The sequence below is a fragment of the Leguminivora glycinivorella genome, chromosome 10 (genome assembly GCF_023078275.1).
Source record: "Leguminivora glycinivorella isolate SPB_JAAS2020 chromosome 10, LegGlyc_1.1, whole genome shotgun sequence".
NCBI lineage: Eukaryota > Metazoa > Arthropoda > Insecta > Lepidoptera > Tortricidae > Leguminivora > Leguminivora glycinivorella.
In genome coordinates, this window is record NC_062980.1 from 18,834,723 (window position 1) to 18,847,915 (window position 13,193).

Below are 13,193 nucleotides of genomic sequence, written 5' to 3' on the forward strand. Positions count from 1 at the left end.
AGTACACGTTTAAAGCCAGGAATAAACAGTATCCAATATTATTGTAATCCACTCATATGTGTTTAATTCAGTTTCTTCATCATAACAAGCCCGAGGCAATATAATAGGCCATATACAGGGTGTAATTTTAGTAACATATTATTATTTTTTGAATATTTTCAGTGGTCAATCGGTTCCTTCGATGATTGGTGTGTCGCGTTCCTGTAGGCTAGTTAAAGCTCTCTCGATGATTTTTAAGTTTTTTATCTTGACCTTAACTATAAGATTTCTGGGATTGTAAGTCATATCCATAATAAGGATAACATACGGAAATCCCAGAAATGGCATCTAGAGGTAGAATCCGATTACTGTCGACTACACCCTGTATATCACCATAACGCAGTAGGAAACAACCCATTGAATATCAATTACACACAAATGTCCCAAATGTTTACATAATAACTACGTAAATAACATAAATCGGACCTATAGTCATAACTTTGACCACAATCTTAACTAATGGCTACATCTGAATCGAAACTAAAATCCAACATAGGAAACAGTCCTGATCTTCATAAGGGCGTATGTAACATAGGGTGGTAAACAACATACGGTATTTTGTTGTTTACCACCCGTACGTAGTTTGACAGTAACAGTTATTTTCACCACATCAACTGCGAAAAGAGCTCTTGATTCTTCGAAAACATCATATTTTTATATGTACGGGTTGGGCAGAATAACTTTCCTAGTTAAAAAGTGGTATAAAATTTTAAAAACACGATAATGTGAAAAGTAGTGCTATGATTTATATCCATAACATCTTAAGTTTTAAAGTGTTATGTAATATATTTTATTTGCTTTTCTTTAACTTGCATAATTTTAGGCATTTTGCTGTAGAAGGAGTTTGACCCGGCACGCACGACCTCATCTGCTAAATCATGCAATACTTGACTACCCGACCCCAAAAAAAATGCCAGTTTTAGCCTTTTGCCATCTCAATAAAACTTTGCATTTATTTTTATATGTAAATATTAATAGTTATCAGTTACCTAAAGATGCGTAGTGTACGTTTCAAGATAAAATATCGGCCTAAAAATCTCGACCAAAATGGCTCTTTTCCTCATGAAGATGTGGTCTGATTGAGTTTCTCTTTTGAATAAATTTATGGCTAAAATATCTTCGTTTCTATCCCTTAATATAACACCATATTCAACATCAGTCTGACATTTGTTGAACTCCTGAAATCGAAATGCATTTTCTTTGCAAAATGGCCATCGTGCCGCGTAAATAAAATTTTGTATCTAGCCCTCACATTTTTAAAAGAAACAGCGTACATACATAAATTATCCTTTATGTTTAGGTCCCTTAGTTCATGGTTATTTTGCAGTATGCAAAATGTTGTCCCCTCTTCAATTATATTATGTTATTGAATATTTTATAATTTTAAGCACAATTTTTTTATGATTCGCTCATGGTTATTTGCAGCTACTTTACTGACACAAACCATCCAATTCCTACAAAATCTTTACTTGATTTCAGAAGAAAAATACTTCTATAAACGATTTTTGGTATGCAATATCAAAGCAATATTGGATATTAACTTTTTTCAGTTAGTTGAATATCTCGCCCAATCCGCAATGTTCGCTGTCATAACTTCCAACTGTAAATACTTTTCAATTTTGTTATAAAAAAATAATTAAACAGACTGTAATAGAAGTGTCTTTTAGAATCCGTGAAGGGCATTAAATTGTGGATTTAAAATGATACACAAGGAATAGAAATCTATTACAATAGGGCACTTAATCCGCCCAACCCTGTATAATTAGAAAAGTTATTCAGGATATCAGATATCTTTGGTGTTTTAATTTTTTTTTATGAAAGAGCTTACTCTTGACCACAGACTGGCCAAAGGCAAAGACGTGGCCTACGATGGAGTGAGCTCGCCCAGAATATGCCTGTTCACCATTTCATTCGCCACCATTGATGCTGACTGTACTTATTTCAGTTTAACAAGCAACGTTATTAATCGCTAACTAACTTTGCTAATCAAAAACACATTACACACGTAACTGGCGCCGATGTGTGGCACAATTTATCCTCCATATATGGAATTTCCTCGTATTATTTATTTACTAGAAATGACGTAGCAAAAGTGAACTTTAGAAGGACTAAAATGTACAAGTCACTTGAAGACGTTATACCTATTCTTAATCTGCTTATTGTGTAGTACAAGTAAAATTATTCTGTGACATTATTCATAATCCTCCTTGCGTTATCCCGCGATTCGCCACAACTCATGTGGGTCCTCTTTGATATCTAATCCCATTATTTGGCGTAGGCACTAGTTTTACAAAAGCGACTACCATCTCACCTTCCAACCCGTAGGGTAACTAGGCCTTATTGGAGCCTCTGTCACATTATTAAATTGCCTAATTGTCATTAGACTTATATCAGGGGCGGCTCACTCCGCGATCCTATTGCCGTGTGCTACAAGTACCTACATGCCGGCGGCCGCGAGTTCGCGGTCTACTCAGTGGCGACGACCGTCGCGCGGCGCAATAGAATTCAATGTCGGCTGCTCGCGTGCGGTCCGTTTCTTAATGTAGGTAAGAATTTAAAATGGCGGTTTTTTGTGAACTTCAAAGAAGTGAGCCTTCTGTACTTGTACTATTATATATTCTGTGCTTATATAGACAGGGATATAGAGCGCGTAATTACCTTTTTGATTTTTATCTACTCCCGATATACATATCATGAGCACGGAAATCTACATCCACATCTAGTCTCATGAAAATAACCGTGAATTACTTTTTTTTTATACTACGTCGGTGGCAAACAAGCGTACCTACGGCCCGCCTGATGGAAAGCGGTCACCGTAACCTATGGACGCCTGCAACTCAAAGAGTGTCACATGCGCGTTGCCACCCCATTAGAAACTAGTACACTCCATTTTGCTGTGTTAAATACGCAGAAAAAGGAGTGTACAAGTTCTAAGGAGGGTTCGGGTTGCCGACGACTCAAAGGACAATAGACGGAACAAGTTAGTTCCGTAAGTCCTCCCGTCATCAGCACACCGCACCCTCGTTGAGCTCTGGCAGCCTTACTCACCGGCAGGAACACAACACTATGAGTAGGGTCTAGTCACAGAACACCCCCCTAGAAGCCTAATGCAAGCGATATTGTTCGAGACGCAAATCACCAATCCTTGCGGGGTGAGGCGGGCGCGCACGGTGCTGCCATTGGTCGTTTCGAATAATGGCGCGCCTTTACGATTAGCCGTAGGGATGGGAATGGGACATGTCTATTATAAACAATGGTACCGGTACCAGTACTGTGGTGAATTTGTTTTGCAACAAATTATAATATTATATTTAAATTATAATAAGGCCTAGTTACCCTTCGGGTTGGAAGGTCAGATGGCAGTCGCTTTCATAAAACTAGTGCCTACGCCAAATCTTGGGATTAGTTCCAGGGTGGCTAGCCGAATGGCACAATCGCTCACGAAACGCTCACGAAACGAAGCGCTAGTAGATATCTATCTCTATCGCGCTTGCGTATTGGCGCGACAGAGCCAGCGGCGTATCGCTTTCGTTTGGCGTCGGAGAAATGCCATTCGGCTACGGGGCCAGATCTGCGTGATGCGTAGCCGAATGGACAAACACTCACGAAACGAAACGCTCGTAGATATCTACTCGTATCACTATCGCTCTTGCGTATTGGCGCGACAGAGCCAGACTACCTTTCACGGCGTTTCATTTTCGTTTCGCGTCGCAGAATTGCCATTCAGCTACGGGATCTGCTAATTACTAATTATAATCATATAAATTGCTAATTATAATCATAAAAAGAAAAACGTATGAGGCGGCGTAGCCTACATGCCAATCGTTAGTAACACTCCGAAGCAAATGAAACGCAAGGTTCACTCGGCACGACTCGAACTTTAAAATACGATATTGCTCGGCTGTATTCGAGTAATATCAAAAGTGAAGTTTTTATCGATGTTGATGAAGTTTTTATTTCAAGAATATCTATTGTAGTCAATCGCGATATATCGGTATCACTACACGTGCATGTTTCATTCTATTTCTAAGTATATAAATATCTAATATTACCCACATTAAATCCCCAACACAATAACCACAAAAGTTGTTTCAAAAACTTATCAATTTATCCCTTATACTGATCTCCCGAGAGTAATTTTGCGGGGAAGGAAATCTTTTTACACAATGTCATGATAGATAGTCTGAGAGATTGGTGATTCCCCTAAGGGGAAAGGATGTGTTGAGCCTTTTTGTTGAGTTTTCCGGTTCGCGAATTTACGGAGACGTCATAGATTGCTTGGCTAATAGATAAAACATAAAATTTGATGTCGGATTTGGACTGGACGAGACAATTTCAAAATGTATGCTGAATAAATCGTGTTCACCAAGCAAATTTGGCAGGCATTAAAGCAGCATCAAATTAGTTCTACTTTCTTCTGTTTTGTTCATCAACTGTATGGTATACAATAGTAGATATACAAGTACAGAATCTTATTAAATAGACAGTATTTTTACTGGGAAAATAATTAAACACGGTCTTAGCATAGATAACAGAAAACGGAAACGGTAATAGGTAATTAAAACGTACGCATTGCAATCATTCTTCTTCTCAACTTTTACTGTGAATCCGATTTGACGGTACGCTAGAGGTACGCTCTTAGACGCCAATTTCACACTAACTTATTGCGATTCAATTCGGCAACCCTTATAGTGTATCCAGCTTTTCTTCGCTTTTTTCACAGGTAAATTATCAATCATCTAGGATAGCCACGCGCGTGCAGCTAGGAAATAAGAGAAGGAACCGAATTCGTTCATTATTTAGATTGCGGAGTCTAGCCAGTGGTCTATGTGAGACATGAACGGGATAGTGCCCTTGATAATGTGATTGTATTGTACGTAGGTGTTCTTTTGCGTTAATGGATCCATCGCATGGTTTCCAGCTTGTCACTATTGTCTGTTATATAAAAATGGATTAATGAAGGTTATTTATGACGAGATACTTTTCGATAAATTGGATTTATTTGAAGGTTATTTAGTCTATTAGATAAATGATAGTGGCTCTCCATGCCCAAAAGGTCTAGCTTCATCACCATCAGTACATATTATTTAATTATATATTTACAAAGACACTTCCCACTAGCTGTCTATGAGTCTGTCTGTCCCTATAAATGCTTACTTTCAGATCTTCAAAACTACGAAACGGTAGTTAGGTACGTTTTATAACGTAGGTACTTTTAAAACTCACTGAAAGTTATACTTTCACATGATACTAATTTTCTTAAAATCGCAAATTATATTCATACGAGAATTTATCAAAATCAGCAATAATGTATTAAATTCGTCGCAAATAACCTCGTGGTTCACAAAGCATATTCAATATAAGCTGAACCACAAACATTGGTAACTCTTAATGGAAAACCCCATTCGGTAATGACATCTCGTTATTAAATACAATGCGAATTGTGGTGATTTTATACTTAATAATATGTTCCAATTAAGCATATTGATAGGTTACAGATAGTGTATATAATTATATATCTATTTTCACCACATCAACTGGTAAAAGCTATCTTTGCTATTCGAAAACGGATAGCAAAATTGCATTTTATCTACAAGAGTGCAAAGTAATTTCATACAAATTTTAACATGATGTCCAAAGCTGACTATCGGAGTTCACGTATAGCACGAGGGAAAGAAAAGTACTGTTAGTGTTCGGGTCTTGAAACCCGAGTCGCAATTTGTATACATATTTGATACTTTTTTCAATACATTCGTTTATTTATAACTAGGTATATCACGAATATATTTAATTAGACTCCAACGCGCTGATTTCCCACCTTCGTCACCTGGCATGATATTCTCCTGTCAGCTGTGCGGCCGCGGCTGCCGCTCTCGCATCGGACTTACCAATCATTTGCGTAAGTGCCGAGCGTTATAACATTTCGGCGTCGGGCGAAATTAGGTATTTTACCCGCCGCGCGAGCCCAATATGCCGACCCTTTCTAGCACGTCTTATCACTCGCTCGCACTACAATAATGGACAAAACAATCTTGATCCTTTCTATGGAATTTTGATAACAACCACAATCTACTATCTCGATATAAACTTTTGGTTTCTAATAAACATTATTTTGTACGAAAATACGAGAATATAGCGCGAAATAATATCAATTATGTTAAAATTTATTTAAAAAATTAAAGTAATAATTATAAAAGTAGATCCCATCCCAAATATTTGCTTTTGTTATATGATAAGTATTAGAGTAAAGTATAACAGTATGATAAGTATTAGAGTAAGTATTAGAGTGTAGTAATATGATGATAAAATAAGACAAATACAATTCTAATTACTTCAAGATGGTGCTCAGGGTCTGATGATGGAGCCAGATGGTGGTCACCAATACCAATGAACAATATGACTATACAACTTCGTGGTTTACATGTCATTCTAGCATTTTCACTTTCACATTTCAAGTGCATATACCACGAGTATAGGTTTTCGGGTGTGCTGATTTAAAAATTAATGACCGATTTGGAATCTGACATTGCTGACTGTCACTTTGACACAAAAGTCATCATGGGTGTCGTAAAATAGGTTTTAGGGGGTGCTGATTCCAAAATTAATGACCAATGTGGAATCTGACATTGCTGACTGTCACTTTGACACAAAAGTCGTCATGGGTGTCGTCAAATAGAATTGCGGGGGTGCTGATTCCAAAATTAATGAACAATGTGGAATCTGACATTGCTGACTGTCACTTTGACACAAAAGTCGTCATGGGTGTCGTAAAATTGGTTTTAGGGGGTGCTGATTCCAAAATTAATGACCAATGTGGAATCTGACATTGCTGACTGTCACTTTGACACAAAAGTCGTCATGGGTGTCGTCAAATAGGTTTGCGGGGGTGCTGATTCCAAAATTAATGAACAATGTGGAATCTGACATTGCTAACTGTCACTTTGACACAAAAGTCGTCATGGGTGTCGTAAAATAGGTTTTAGGGGGTGCTGATTCCAAAATTAATGACCAATGTGGAATCTGACATTGCTGACTGTCACTTTGACACAAAAGTCGTCATGGGTGTCGTCAAATAGGTTTGCGGGGGTGCTGATTCCGAAATTAATGAACAATGTGGAATCTGACATTGCTGACTGTCACTTTGACACAAAAGTCGTCATGAGTGTCGTAAAATTGGTTTTAGGGGGTGCTGATTCTAAAATTAATGACCAATGTGGAATCTGACATTGCTGACTGTCACTTTGACACAAAAGTCGTCATGGGTGTCGTCAAATAGGTTTGCGGGGGTGCTGATTCCAAAATTAATGAACAATGTGGAATCTGACATTGCTGACTGTCACTTTGACACAAAAGTCGTCATGGGTGTCGTAAAATTGGTTTTAGGGGGTGCTGATTCCAAAAATAATGACCAATGTGGAATCTAACATTGCTGACTGCCACTTTGACACAAAAGTCATCATGGGTGTCGTAAAATAGGATTTAGGGGGTGCTGATTCCAAAAATAATGACCAATGTGGAATCTAACATTGCTGACTGTCACTTTGACACAAAAGTCATCATGGGTGTCGTCAAATAGGTTTCCGGAGGTGCTGATTTGAAAATTAATGACCGATTTGGAATCTTGACATTGCTGACTGTCACTTTGACACAAAAGTCGTCATGGGTGTCGTCAAAAAGGTTTCCGGGGGTGCTGATTCCAAAATTAACGACTATTTTGGAATCTCACAGTGCTAATTGTCATTTTGACACAAAAGGAATCATGGGTGTAGTCAAATAGTTTTTAGGGGGTACTGATTCCAAAATTAATGAAATGATTTAAAAAGTAATGACCGATTTGGAACCTGACATTGCACAGTACCCCTGGAAACCTATTTGACGACACCCATAACGACTTTTATGTCAAAGTGACAGTCAGCAATGTCAGATTCCAAATTGATCATTAATATTGAGATCAGTACCCATGAAAACCTATTTGACGACACCCATGATCACTTTTGTGTCAAAGTGACAGTCAACAGTGTCAGATTCCAAATTGGTCATTAGTTTTCAAACACCTCCGGATACCTATTTGACGACACCCATAACGACTTTTGTGTCAAAGTGACAGTCAGCAATGTCAGATTCCAAATTGATCACTAATTTTGGAATCAGCACCCCCTAAAACCTATTTTACGACACCCATGACGACTTTTGTGTCAAAGTGACAGTCAGAAATGTCAGATTGAACATTGGTCATTAATTTTGGAATCAGCACCCCCTAAAACTTATTTTACGACACCCATGACGACTTTTGTGTCAGAGTGACAGTCAGCAATGTCAGATTGAACATTGGTCATTAATTTTGGAATCAGCACCCCCTAAAACCTATTTTACGACACCCATGACGACTTTTGTGTCAAAGTGACAGTCAGCAATGTCAGATTCCAAATTGGTCATTAATTTTGGAATCAGCACCCCCTAAAACCTATTTTACGACACCCATGACGACTTTTGTGTCAAAGTGACAGTCAGCAATGTCAGATTGATCATTGGTCATTAATTTTGGAATCAGCACTTCCTAAAACCTATTTTACGACACCCATGACGACTTTTGTGTCAAAGTGACAGTCAGCAATGTCAGATTCCAAATTGGTCATTCATTTTGTAATCAGCACCCCCTAAAACCTATTTTACGACACCCATGACGACTTTTGTGTCAGAGTGACAGTCAGCCATGTCAGATTGAACATTGGTCATTAATTTTGGAATCAGCACCCCTAAAACCTATTTTACGACACCCATGACGACTTTTGTGTCAAAGTGACAGTCAGCAATGTCAGATTCCACATTGGTCACTAATTTTGGAATCAGCACCCCCTAAAACCTATTTTACGACACCCCTGACGACTTTTGTGTCAAAGTGACAGTCAGAAATGTCAGATTGAACATTGGTCATTAATTTTGGAATCAGCACCCCTAAAACCTATTTTACGACACCCATGACGACTTTTGTGTCAGAGTGACAGTCAGCAATGTCAGATTGAACATTGGTCATTAATTTTGGAATCAGCACCCCTAAAACCTATTTTACGACACCCATGACGACTTTTGTGTCAAAGTGACAGTCAGCAATGTCAGATTCTAAATTGGTCATTAATTTTGGAATCAGCACCCCCTAAAACCTATTTTACGACACCCATGACGACTTTTGTGTCAGAGTGACAGTCAGCAATGTCAGATTGAACATTGGTCATTAATTTTGGAATCAGCACCCCCTAAAACATATTTTACGACACCCATGACGACTTTTGTGTCAAAGTGACAGTCAGCAATGTCAGATTCCACATTGGTCATTAATTTTGGAATCAGCACCCCTAAAACCTATTTTACGACACCCATGATGACTTTTGTGTCAAAGTGACAGTCATCTGAGGTACTACATATTCGTAATCTGAAAGTAATCAAGTCAATAATTTCAGTTATTTTGAATCGACTATGATTCCGAATTATTGGTAATAGTAATGATTGTATAGATGATTAGTGATTCCTTTACATGTAATGGTAATTTACCGTTTCACTTGATTACATTACAAGTAATCTGACACCCAGTAGTGTCAGATTACAAAGTAAAATCAAGTAATCGTGTAATCCGGAATCGATTACGATTTCCCCATCTCTGGGTTTAGTTATATGGTTCATTGGTACTGGTGACCACCATCTTGCTCCATCATCAGACCCTGAGTACCACCTCTTGTCAAAGGTCTTGTTGAGACGAACCCAACGAGCCTAAACACGAAGTCGTTTACTTACATGGTTCACTGGTACTGGTGACCACCTTCTGGCTCCATCATCAGATCCCGAGTACCATCTTGATGTGTCTTATCATCTTGACCGTATTGTAATTTTCACATTTTTATCATCACAACGTTGTAATACTTTAACATTCAAACATAACAAAGTATTACAAAAGCAAATATTTACGGGTCTAGGATCAAATTCGTTGGTCGCTGTTTACACACACACAATGCGAGGATAGCCCGTGTAGAAACAAGGCGTCCGACCCACACAACAATAAATATTCTCGACGTTTGCGATGAAAACTCGGAGACCAAAGCGACATACGTCTCACCTGCTCGAGCTCCGGCGCGGCACTGAAATCGCAGGCGTCCGTCGCCGGTAAAATAGCGACAGGAAGGCTAGTTTTCAAAAAATTGGCAAAAAATCATGATAAAATATTATAACGACAAATGGATAACAGCAGTTTAAGCACATTGTGCAGATTATTTATATACTAAAATAACTTCGATAACATGTAGATTTTCGGAGAAATGATCACTTGTTTCGATGTATTTTCAAGACAAAATTGAGTTCGTTTTACTTTCAATTTCTCAATTTCAAAGGATTAAATGATAAATATTGTTTAATGGGCCTTAAGTACAAGATATTTGGAACTTAAATTTACCTCATTTATGAGAGTGATCTTATCAATTTGTACATAATAAGAGCTCCGAATTCTGTGCTTCACGCGGTTTTTCCTAAACGAGCATCAGAAAAACAATCATTACTAATTGAAAAAGCTTTTTTTTTCATATGTTTTTTATTTAACCGACAGTTAATAAGATGTTCTAACTGAAACAAGTACTTTCACTGTCTTTTAGTATGAGTAAAGTGTACAATTTTGTCGATAAATATTGTGCATTTTACAATATATCGCCTTTTTTTGTCATAGCGCTCTTATCATATAATTGATGTCAAAGGCCCATGATGATTTAATTAGGTACCTTAATTTTCGACATTTCGATTCGACACACCACAATTAAATAGTGGTTGCCACGGTCACGACCAGCACCACCTGTTTTGCAGAAAACAAATGAATTAAATAAATTCACAGTAAACCCGTTTACAAATGATTTGCTCCTTGCAACTTTTAGTTCGCTCCTGCCATTCCAATACATTTCCTTGGATTGTCACCTCGATTGAAATGCAGCCCCTTTTAAATAACGATATAAATTTTCCAGTCCCATGCGAATACGACCCATCACTTCGACGCTAAACGGTTTTTTATTCCGCCTTCAAATCGCGTAATCAGAGGACCGATTTTGGAATTTCGAACAGAAGAATTCGCCGTTCGAAAATCTGTGGAAAATTAAGTACTTATTGCTATTTTTGAAAAAGGACTGCTAGTTCGTTTTCGATTCAAGTGTAGTATTTAAATCGCTAGTACTGCGTGCGTAGCCGAGTGCACAAACACTCACGAAACAAAACGCTCGTAGATATCTATCTCTATCGCTCTTGCCTATTAACGCGACAGAGCCGGGACTACCTTTCGCGGCGTTTCGTTTTCGTTTTGCGTCGTAGAAATGCCACCGGCTACGGAGCCTGGAGACATTATTAAACTGAATTCATGAAATCGAATGGTCGACATTCAAAAATCGTCTCCCTGGTACGAGTAGATGGATTCGATCAAGGTTAGTCTCGTCAATTCCTAATTCAACATCTTAGTTTTAATTTGATGTAGTATACTTGATAATCGCCAAATGCAAACATTCGAGACCTCTATTTCCATGCATCTTTAGTTTTGTTTTGTATTTTCTATGAACTACTTAGTAGTTCATATATTTATAGGCTATAGCTTCATATAGGCTGGGTAGCGACCCATCGAGCAGTTTTAAGGACTCAATTATATCTACTCTTGGAGTCTCGGGTTCTCATCTTAGCAGATTTTAATTTTACTACGTGCACTTGAGGATGAGGATCGCGGTGATAAAAGAGCATACCTACCGGCCTTCTTGAGGTGAAAATCGTTGAAACTGCCAGGCGTTCGAAACGCAGTCTGGCTCTGTCGCGCCTCTACAGAAGAGCGGTAGCGATAGCTAGGTATGTACAGTCAACCAATTGGAACCCTAGGCCACTCTACAACCATGTCAAAATGACACGCAGTAAGAGATTTCTTACAATCTGATTTCTAACGTCACTATGACATAGTTCTACAGTGGCCTAGGGTTCCAATAGGTTGACTGTACGACACGCTTCCGAAACATAAGCGATTGTGACGTTAGGTACGAGTACCCTGTGACTCCTGACAAGGCCAAGCCCAATCGGCTGTTGCAATACGATGTTGAAGTGAACTTGTGAAATCTGCAAGACGCTAAGTGGCGGGAAATTACACAGGAACGAGACAACTAACTGGCATACAATACAATAGTGTCGGAGACCAAGACTTACATAATGTACTATCAGCAGCAAAAGTTCATAGAGAAATTATGAATGAATTCATTGATAAATTAGCCATGTATTTTTGCAGCTGACAGTATATATTTCTGGCCGCTGCGCCAGTAAGTACTAGTATGTAGTGCCTGGAGAAAGCAAGTGCCTCTTAATATACCTATCATTGATATAATAGAAAGCAAGTATAGGAACGAGTTGTTAAACGTCCTTTTAGTAAATAATACATTAAATATTTAAACCACACCGTATAGCCCCTTAGACATAAATCCATCAGCAGTCCCCTGCAAGCCGCCATCGGGATTGCCTCGCGACCCGCTAAACGGTTTTTTATGCCGCCTCCCATTCGCGTAACCTTGTGAGACGCCGAGATTGGAGTAGGCCCGTCATTCAATATCTAAATGGTTCGTTCTCAAAAAAGTGGCACCGTCAGGGTAAAGTGAATGAAAAAAAATGAAAATGGTTTTTTGTACCTTTTTGGATTTAAATATGTTTTTGAGTGCATCAATGATACGGAATTTGCAGGAGGGAACGAAATAGTCGTAAAAACGTAGAACTTATAGCGAGTTGAAATTTTAGACATACAGGAGAAAGTGAATAGACAGGGTAGCAGGGAAAACGTGGCAGGATAAAGAGAGTTTGAATAAAAAAACAAGTTTACCACTAATAATTCAACGTATATCGACTATTATGATTTCGTTAGGATTCAATTTTTTTTTCTTTAAGTAGAAACAAAAGCAAAAAAATAGTTATTTGTTTTACAAGGGGGCAAAGTTGTATTTTAACGCCGAGTGTGGAATTGAAAAACGAGCAAGTGAAAGGATTCTATAGTTGAACCACGAGCGAAGCGAGTGGTTCGAGATTAGAATCCTGAACTTGCGAGTTTTTTAACACACGAGAAGTAAAATACATTTGCACCCGAGTGTAACACAAAACTTTTCCCCTCACTA